The sequence below is a fragment of the Gossypium raimondii genome, chromosome 10 (genome assembly GCF_025698545.1).
Source record: "Gossypium raimondii isolate GPD5lz chromosome 10, ASM2569854v1, whole genome shotgun sequence".
In the NCBI taxonomy this organism is placed as follows: Eukaryota; Viridiplantae; Streptophyta; class Magnoliopsida; order Malvales; family Malvaceae; genus Gossypium; species Gossypium raimondii.
Window position 1 is genome coordinate 31,906,219 of NC_068574.1, and position 10,262 is coordinate 31,916,480.

The following is a 10,262-nucleotide window of genomic DNA, read 5'->3' on the forward strand; positions in this document are numbered from 1 at the left end:
TTCAGTGGTTGTGTTGCAAAACTATTACACCTATTAGTATTAAGAATTTTTAACATTGAGGATATTGAAGATACTTGAGATGTGAGTGAAGTAAGAGCGTCTACTTCATGTATTCCAGCAACTCGTCTTCCTGACGCTGCTCGATTGGTTGGCCATTGATAATTACTGCTGGCAATCCTCTCAATGATTTCATAAGCCTCATTATAAGACTTAGAAAGGAGAACACCATTAGCAGAAGCGTCTACTACCATCCTCGTGTGAGCATTGAGATCATTATAAAATGTCTCAAGTTGTATGCAATGTGGGATTCCGTGATGATGACACTTTTGTAATAATTCTTTGTACCTTTCCCATGCCTCATACAATGACTCATCATCCATTTGTTGGAAAGGAGTGATCTTGTTCCTCAACTTAGCATTTTTGCTAGGCGGGAAATACTTCATAAGGAATTTTTCTGCTAACTCTTGCCATGTTGAAATTGAGTTTGGTGGTAATGAGTTCAACCAAGCTCGAGCTCTGTCCCTTAGTGAATATGGGAACAACTTCAATTGTAATGCACCTTCGGGTACTCTGGCTAACTTGAAAGAATCGTTCACCTCCATAAACAGCCTTAAGTGTAAATGAGGATCTTCAGTAGGCATTCCACTAAATTGGCCTACTGTCTGAAGCATCTGGAACATGACTAGGTTCAACTCGAACTGTTGTGCCTTAATTTCGGGTCTCCTAATTCTCGAATTACGATCATGAAATATTGGCACGGAATACTGTCTCAAAGCTCTATACCTATCATCAACAATAAGGATAGAATTTTGAGCAAGGTTTACTCTATTTCCTAGATTCAAATTTTCGAAGTTCATCTCTTCAGTCATTCTCTGACTTGCTTGTCTTCTTCGCTGTCGAAAAGTTCGTTCAATCTCAGTGCCTACAGGGAGTAAATCAATGATTTGATTAATACTCATAAAAACTTGAAATAATCACAGAAAAATTAACTAAGTTTAAATTTGAATAGAAAAATGAACCAAAATGCAAAACTAACAACTTAAAAAATAATTACTTTTTTAAAACACAGTCCCTGGTAACGGTGCCAAAAACTTGGAACGAGGGAAACGTGCAAGTGTACACAATCACAACAAGTAAAAAAGTGACAAGTAAATGTCAAGTTATCGTACCCACATGGACTGTCAAAAGAATTGTTTATGAATGCTATTTAAAACACTTTGGTGAAGAAAAATATTTTGTTTGAAGAGGGTGATTAAAAACTAAGATTTTAAACTAAGTGAACTAAATAAATAAATCTCGAATGCACGATTCCAAACTATGATTTTAATCAAGATGACATAATTGTGTTAGATTAATTACATTTCTTAACTTAGAATTATTAAACTCTTATTTATATTGTTACGAATAAGTTCACAGCAAGTCGGTAATTTGCTAACTTATGAACATACTCACCTACCAAAATCCATTTATCTCTTGACTATATCGCTATGTCAATTCAACCGATTAAAAAAATCTTAATAGGCAAATATGTTATTGCACATACATACTTATTAAATTGAAATAATCTCTTATACATATCCCTATGTCAATTCAAACAATTAACTCGATTTAATAAGCACATAAAAGACTATGTGAGGTAATAAAGTATCCTTACCTTGAAACAGTTTAATCACAATAATCTTGTCTTGAAGTTTATTGGTTAGCTGACCCATTTGATTCTCCAGATTTCTTAAAGTGGTATCATTCTTCGCTATGTATGCCTTCAGCAGATTCTACAGATCACTTGAAGATTCAGTTGGCAGGGGTTGTTGCACTTGTTGAGAATATTCCGACAGATAATTTGGTTGAAATGGCATATTAGAGTCGCGGTGGTCAGCCCATTGATTACTCCATAGAGAAATTGGATGATTCTGCCTTGAAGAGTTGTAAAAATTATATTACGGGCCATCCAATTCTGATTTCCCATGTAATAATTTGACTATTGATTCAATGGGCAATTTTTAAAGAAATGGACATCTCCACAGTATTCACAACAAATATTCTCGAACTGGTTCGGTTGTTGACCTGACAGATTACCATTGAAACCATTAACAATTATGTTCTTAAGCATAGAAGACATAGAGGATACCTGGGCTGCCAAAGAAGCAAGTGTGTCCACTTCATGTACTCATACTGCTAGTCTTTTTAAGCCTGCTCGGTTGGTTTGCCACTGATAGTTATTGTTGGAAATTCTTTCAATAATCTCGTTATAAGGCTTAGAAAGAAGGGCTCCATTTGTTGAAGTATCCACCATCATTTTAGTATGAATATTGAGACCAATATAGAAAGTCTCCATTTGAACGCAACAAGGAATGCCGTGATGAGGGCACTTTTGTAATAACTCCTTGAACTGCTCCCATGCCTCATATAAAGATTCTTCATCAAGTTGATGAAATGATGTGATTTCATTTCGGATCTTAACGGTTAAAGATAGAGGGAAATATTTCATTAAGAAATATTCAACCAACTCTTGCCATGTAGTTATGGAATCGGACGATAGGGAGTTCAGCCATGCTCATGCTCTATCTCTTAAGGAGTATGGCATATTGTTGAATGACACGGTTTCTGTCATCGGTAACAATGATCAGATTGCGATTATTATAAGCGAATGTTCCTCTTGGATTTTGGTTTAGATTTTCGAAATTCATATCTTCGGTCCTTGTTTGGTTTGCTTGTCTTCTCTTTTGTTAGAAATCCTTTCAATTTTAGGTTATATAGGTAGTAAGTCAATAATTTGATCAATACTCATAAACACTTGAAACAAACACAAAAAATAGTCCCCGATAATGTGCAAGTGTACACAATCGCAATAACTAATAAAGTGCTAAGTAAATGTCAAGTTATCGTACCCACAGGGACTGTGAAAAGAATTATTTATGAATGCAATTAAAAGCACTTTGGTGAAGAAAAATATTTTGATTTGAGGAGGTGATTAGAAACTAAGATTTTAACTAAGTAAAATAAATAAAATAAAATAAAAGTTCCAATGCACGATTTCAAAAGATGATTTTAATCAAGATGACATAATTGTGTTAGATTAATTACATTTCGTAACTTAGAATTATTAAACTAATGTTCATGTTGTTACGAATAAATTCACGACAACTCGGTAATTTGTAAAATTATGAACATACTCACCTACAAAAATCCATTTATCTCTTAACTATATCTCTATGTCAATTCAACCGATTAAACAAATTTTAATAAGCAAATGTGTTAATGCACATACATACTTGTGAAATTAAAATAAGCTCTTGTACATATCTCTATGTGAATTCAAACAACTAATTGAATTTCATAAGCATATAAAAGATTACGTGAGGTAACAATGTATTTTTACCTTAAAACAGTTTAATCATAATAATCTTGCAAGTTATGTAAGGCTAATGTATTGTTAGATACCGTTGCTAATTTAACCCTTAGCTACCTTAAATGATTAAACATGGACTGATTAAGTATCATGCCAATCAATTACAACTTCAATTCGTTTAAATAATTAATTGATTAGTTACCTTACAATTGTAATGCAAGAACAACTTAGTCATGGTTTTACTTAATGAAACATTTTACCAAGGCCTATAACAACACAAACATAATTTTAATAAATTAAGTGGAAAAAATGCAATCAACTTAACATGAATTAAATTTAAGCCATATTAACTAAATTAAATAGATTAACATCACAAATATTCATAGACATGTTCATAACAACAACAATAAAATTAAAAGGGTAAGGAACAAGAATCAAATTCGGTGTTTTTTCGAGGCTTGACTAGTTTGCTCCAGTCCTCCTTCTCCGCTTGTTCTTGTTGAACCGAGGCTTCCATGAACTCTTGAATACTGCTCCAAATAGGGGTTGAAGGACTCCTTTTCAAGAGGTGAAATCAGCAAAGGAATGGGGAAGGAAATTAAGAACAATGAACAGAGAAAAGTGAGAGAGAAGTGAAGAATGGTTGGTTTTGAGATGTGTTTGAACCAAGGGGGTATTTATTGGTTGGGTAGGTGTAACGCGTAAGCTTGTGCAAGTGAACATAGTCGTTGTAAAGTAATAAGTAAGTATCGAGTTATCATCTCCACAAGGATTGTATTTGTGCTAAGTTACTTAATTTGTAAAATTATATTAACAATTTGGTAAATAAAAACACAATATAGTTGAGAAGTGGTGATGAAAATATATTAAACTAAATGCAATGATCCCTAATGCAAATTATCCTAAATATGCAAACTATATGAATGAAATAAATTTTAGTAAAATTAAACACAATTTTGCAACAACCATAACATAAATAAACTAGGACAATTACTTTAATTAAACTCAATTTATTATCAACATGCTTAATAACATTCGAAAAAACATTTCATGACAACTCGATCTTTCATGAGTTTGGAAACCAAATTAGGTCTTTTCAAAATCCTTTACTTAGTAAATACACATTTTACTGATCCTTATTTACTAAGGGTTTCTTAGTATTCATATGAAGTAACAAGGACGTGTCAGGTTTGAAACAATTTAATCACACAAGTCTAAAAACTATGCAGATAACAGAGCTTGGTCAGAGTTTTTATACAACCTACAATTTAATCAAGTTAGGATCTAAATTGACCATGCACGTTTCAATTATGTGTCCATTAGCCGTCATCTGGTCAGGATCACTTAGCTAATTTAAGTGCATTCCAATCACGTATGAATGAAATACAGACTTGATTTTAATTGAAAACATGTTCGATTGAGGCACAAACATTATAAGCATGAATCAAATAAATATTATTTAATCAAAGAAATCATCCTAGCTTAAATAAATTAAGCTAACATTGTTGTAAACAAGAACAAATAACACATAGTAAACATCTTTATATTAAATTAAAGAAAAGGAAGATTAAACCCAATTCAGAGTGGTTGTCCCCCAAGACTCTGACTGACGAGGCTCCTTCGTTCCTTTACTTTGCTCCTTTGCTGATGGCTCTCCAAGGTGGCCGACCAAGGGTTCTTTAAGAGGCTAATTTTGCTAAAAATCCTTATGCAAGGATGATGATAGGCGTGAGGGGAGAAATAGCTAAGAGAGTTGAGAGAGGAGAGAATGATGAATGAGTGAATGATGATTGAAAAAGTGAGAAATGAGCTCTTATTTATAGGTGAGGCAAGAGAGCTAGTTTACTAAAAATAGGAGTGTCCATCTTTTGAAACTTCTTCAAAGGATGGCCGACCATGAATTAAAGAAATGTGGCTGATTCTGCTTGATTATTGGTCAATTTGAGTACCACCACAACTCAGGACTAAGACTCAGTCTGTAACACCCCGTACCCGAGACCGTTGCCGGAGTTGAGCTCGAGGCATTACTTTACTTAACTTAAAAATTTGGGGAACAAAATTTTACTTTTGAAATTAATTTCACTATTCACAACAAAGCTATCCACCTGCGCAGCAGCTACAAATTTAGTTATAACTTGAGCTACGAAATTTGAAATTTAAATCTGTAAATTTTCCATGAAACTAGACTCATATGTATTCTTACCATAAATTTTTCAGAATTTTTGGTTAAGTCAATTATTACAGTTTATTAGTTAAAGTCTCCCCTGTTTCACCACTCGACTATCCTGACCTCTTGTCACTAAAAGTAAGCTTTATCATTGTAGGATTTTTATATGATGTTATCACTTGTTTCTACAAAAAATAGACTCAATAAGAAATCTAGACATATAAACTACAACTCATAAATAGTTTTTCACAATTTTTAATGATTTTCTAAACTCAGAACAGAGGGCTCCAAAAACGGTTCTGACCATGTCCCACTAAAATTCACATATCATAAGATATAAAATTCATTTTGCTACAACATTATTTTTATATGAAATTAGACTCAATAACCTTTAATTCTATATATTGTTCGCCTTCTAATTAATTTTATACTATCCTAGGTGATTTTCCAAAGTCACGTCACTATTGCTGCTTGAAATCTATTTCTTTGCAAATTTTACTCTTTCATGATTTCTATGCATGATTTATCACCTAAACATTTGTAACAAAAAACACCTTCATACTTAGCCATTTTAACAACCATTCATCATTAAATACTTACATATCATTCTTTAGCAAAACCAAAAATACAAACATTCAAAATAACTAAGTCCCTATACATGCCATAACCCAAACATGGTTCATCATAAAATACCGAGTTGTTGTCGTTGATAGTGTGGACAATCTCCGACGTCTTTAAGTTCTCGAAAGTAGCTTTACAATACTATAAGAGAAAGACAAATAAAAGAAGTAAGCATAAGCTTAGTAAGTTTACTAGCAAATAAATAACAACATTTAACACAAATAATTAACCTCAAATGTCAAGATCTCTAGTTTACTCTTTATTTAATCTCATTCTCGTTCTCTTGCTGGTTTACTTAGTTAACTCATGATCGTAAATTATTCTTCTCTTGTTGAAACATTGAGTATCAATTGATAATATAGTAAGTTCTTAACTCTTATAACTCATCTGAGCTTTCCATTTATGCTTTTAAATGAACTTTCATTAAGATGATTCGTTTACTAGCCCGTTGAGCCATGTTGGAATAATAAGGATACTTGGGTCTATTCTGATAATAACATGCCAAAGCCATGTCCCAGACATGGTCTTACATGGGATGTTCTCATATCGGTGCCCATGCCATGTCCCAGATATGGTCTTACGGGGGACCTCTCATCTCGGTGACAACGCCATGTCCCAGACATGGTCTTACATGAGACCTCTCATCTCGATGTCAATGCCATGTCCCAGACATGGTCTTACATGAGACCGCTCATCTCGGTGCCAACGCCATGTCCCAGACATGGTCTTACATGGGACCTCTCATCTCGGTGCCAACGCCATGTCCTAGACATGGTCTTACATGGGACCTCTTTACCCAAGTGTCATGACATTTGTATTCGATACATTCCTCATGTTTCAACGGGGCTTTTTAACACCGATTCTCTGTCATCTCATACTTGAGTCAACATTTAAATAAATTCATAACATAAATGCATAATTGCTGAAAAATAACAATATTAATAATTATTGAAATATTGTATTTATTTACTGTAAACTTACCTCGGTACAAAATATAGCCAAATTCACCAACTAAGCCTTCAACTTTACTCCTTCCTTTGTCTAACCTCGAGTTTCGTTCTTCTTGATCTAAAATAGAAAATTTAAATCATTTAATACTCACATTTATCAAAATAGCCCTCGACTCTAACTTTGGAAAAATTACGATTTTCCCCTAAACTTTTACATAATTACGCTTTTGCCCTAATGTTCGGAAATTAAACTTCATCTCATATTCTTATGTTATATAACATGCTGAAAATTTTTCTCTTCTATGAAAACATCAAATTCTCACTCTAACACTTACTTATGTACTTTAGGGATTTTTACCGATTATGTCAACTTACTCGTTTTCGCTTAAAATCGGCTAGCAAAACTTGTTTAACATAATTTTTAGCTTCATATTCTATCATAAAACATCAAAATAAACACTTTTCACCTATGGGTATTTTTCCAAAAATAAAACCTAGGTTAAATTATTGCTAGAATAAGCTAAATTACGCTACCGGGATCTTAAAAACGTACAGAGCATTAAAAACGGGGCTTGGGATCACTTACTATGGAGCTTAGAAGCTTGAAAACCTTAAATATGGCTTCTCCCCTTGCTAAATTCGGCAATATGATCAAAAATTGGCTTTTAATATTGTTTTTAATTCATTTTAAGAACTAAATGACTAAAATTCCCTTAATGAAAAACTTTGGAAACATGCCTATCCATGTCCATTTTTGTCCACCAAGTTAACCAATGGTCTAATTACTATATAAATACCTCCAATTTAAAATTTCATAACAATTGGACACCTCTAACATATAGAACTCAACTTTTCCATTTTTTACAATTTAGTCCTTTTGACTAAATTGAGTATCCAAACGTCAAAATTTTTTAACGAAATTTTCACGAAATCTTTCCGTGAAATTGTAGGCCATAGAAATATAATAAAAATAATTTTTTCCTCATCGGATTTGTGGTCCCGAAACCACTGTTCTGATAACCTTAAATGTGGGCCATTACAACTCTCCCCCCTTTAAGGATTTTCGTCCTCGAAAATCTTACCAGTAAAGAGATTCGGGCATTGTTTCCTCATTGTCTCTTTCGGTTCCCATGTCACTTCCTCAATCCCGTGCTTTTGCCATAATACTTTCACCAATTTTATATTTTTGTTTCTAAGCTCCTTTGTTTCTCGTGCTAATATCTTAACCGGTTCTTCACTATAAGTCATATCCGGTTGAATCACCACTTCTATCGGAGTAATAATATGTAAAGGATCTGACCGATACCGTCGTAGCATAGATACATGAAAAACATAATGAATTCTATTGAGTTCCGTTGGTAATGCCAATCGATAAGCAACTGGTCCAATTCTTTCTATGATTTCATATGGTCCGATAAATCTTGGACTCAATTTACCTTTTCGACCGAACCGGAAAAATTTCTTCCAATGAGACACTTTTAAGAATGATTTATCACCCACCTAAAATTCAATCTCTTTTTGTTTAAGATTAGCATATGACTTTTGACGATTGGAAGCTGCTTTTAGACTATCCCGAATCAGCCTTACTTTTTCTTTTGTTTCCCGGATCAAATCAACCCCATGTATCTTCTTTTCACTGAGCTCTGTCCAATATAACGGTGTTCTACATTTTCTACCATACAAAGCTTCATATGGAGCCATTTTAATACTGGACTGATAACTGTTATTATAAGCAAATTCAATCAAAGGTAGATACCTTTCCCTATTATCTTCAAACTCTAATATACAACATCGGAGCATATCTTCCAATACCTGAATTACACGCTCAGATTGGCCATCTATCTGCGGAAGAAATACAATGCTGAAACGCAACTGAGTACCCAAAGCTTCTTGCAATTTTTCCCAGAAATGAGACGTAAATCGGGGATCTCTATCTGATATAATGGAGACTAGCACTCCATGTAGTCTGACAATCTCAGATATGTACAATTCAACCAATTTATCTAAATAATAATCCATACATACTGGAATAAAGTGCGCGGACTTTGTCAATCGGTCGACAATTACCCAAATGGCATCTTTCTTCTTCAGAGACATCGGTAACCCAGATTCAAAATCCATAGTGATTCTTTCCCATTTCCATTCTGATATAGTGATTGGCTAAAGTAATTCCGAAGGCACTCGATGTTCAGCTTTAACCTGTTGACATACCAAACACCTTGACACAAACTCAGATATATCACGTTTCATACCAGACCACCAATACATCTTTTTCAGATCATTACACATTTTATTACTCCCCGGATGTACAGACATAGTACTGTTGTGGGCCTCGTGTAAAATCTTCTGTATGAGCTCTGTATCCTTTGACACACATACTCTACCTCTGAATAATAAACAACCGTCAGTCCCAATCTGGAATTCTGAATCATTACCGGATTCACAATGTACCCGTTTAGCCTGTAACTTCTCATCATTTTTCTGACCCTCACATATTTGTTGACGAAACATCAATTTAGCCTTCATTTCAATTATGATTGAACCATCATTAGTCAGTGACAACCGGGAATTCATAGCTCGTAAAACAAATAGAGATTTCCAGCTCAAAGCATCAGCTACAACATTAGCTTACCCGGATGATAATCAATAACCAATTCATAATCTTTTATCAATTCTAGCCATCTGCATTGTCTCAAATTCAAATCTTTCTGTGTCATCAAATACTTCAAGCTTTTATGATCAGTATAAATATGACACTTTTCACCATACAAATAATGCCGCCATATTTTCAATGCAAATACAATAGCAGCTAATTCAAGATCATGTACCAGGTAGTTTCTTTCATGTGGCTTAAGTTGTCTTCAAGCATAGGCTATTACTTTATCTTCTTGCATCAAGACACAACCCAAACCATTTAATGATGCATCACTATAAATAATAAATTCCTTACCTGATTCAGGCTGTACCGACACAGGTGGTTCTGTCAACAAATTCTTCAATCGGTCAAAACTTTGCTGACATTTATCTGTCCATTCAAATTTAACATCTTTCTATAATAAGCGGGTCATCGGAGAAGCTATCATAGAAAACTCCTGTACAAATCTCCGATAATAGCCAGCTAAACCCAAGAAACTTCTAACTTCAGATGCATTCTTTAGTGGACTCCAATTGACAA

The 10,262-nt window shown here is 33.9% G+C and overlaps 2 non-coding genes across 2 annotated transcripts; both read left to right on the top strand.

Moving 5' to 3' along the window:
- Positions 1 to 306: 306 nt before the first annotated feature.
- LOC128034306 (small nucleolar RNA R71) lies at positions 307 to 413 on the top strand. The gene has a single exon (XR_008190435.1). It is a non-coding gene; the product is annotated as a small nucleolar RNA R71 (small nucleolar RNA).
- A 1,938-nt stretch (positions 414 to 2,351) lies between these two features.
- LOC128034415 (small nucleolar RNA R71) lies at positions 2,352 to 2,458 on the top strand. The gene has a single exon (XR_008190540.1). It is a non-coding gene; the product is annotated as a small nucleolar RNA R71 (small nucleolar RNA).
- The last annotated feature ends 7,804 nt before the right edge of the window (positions 2,459 to 10,262 follow it).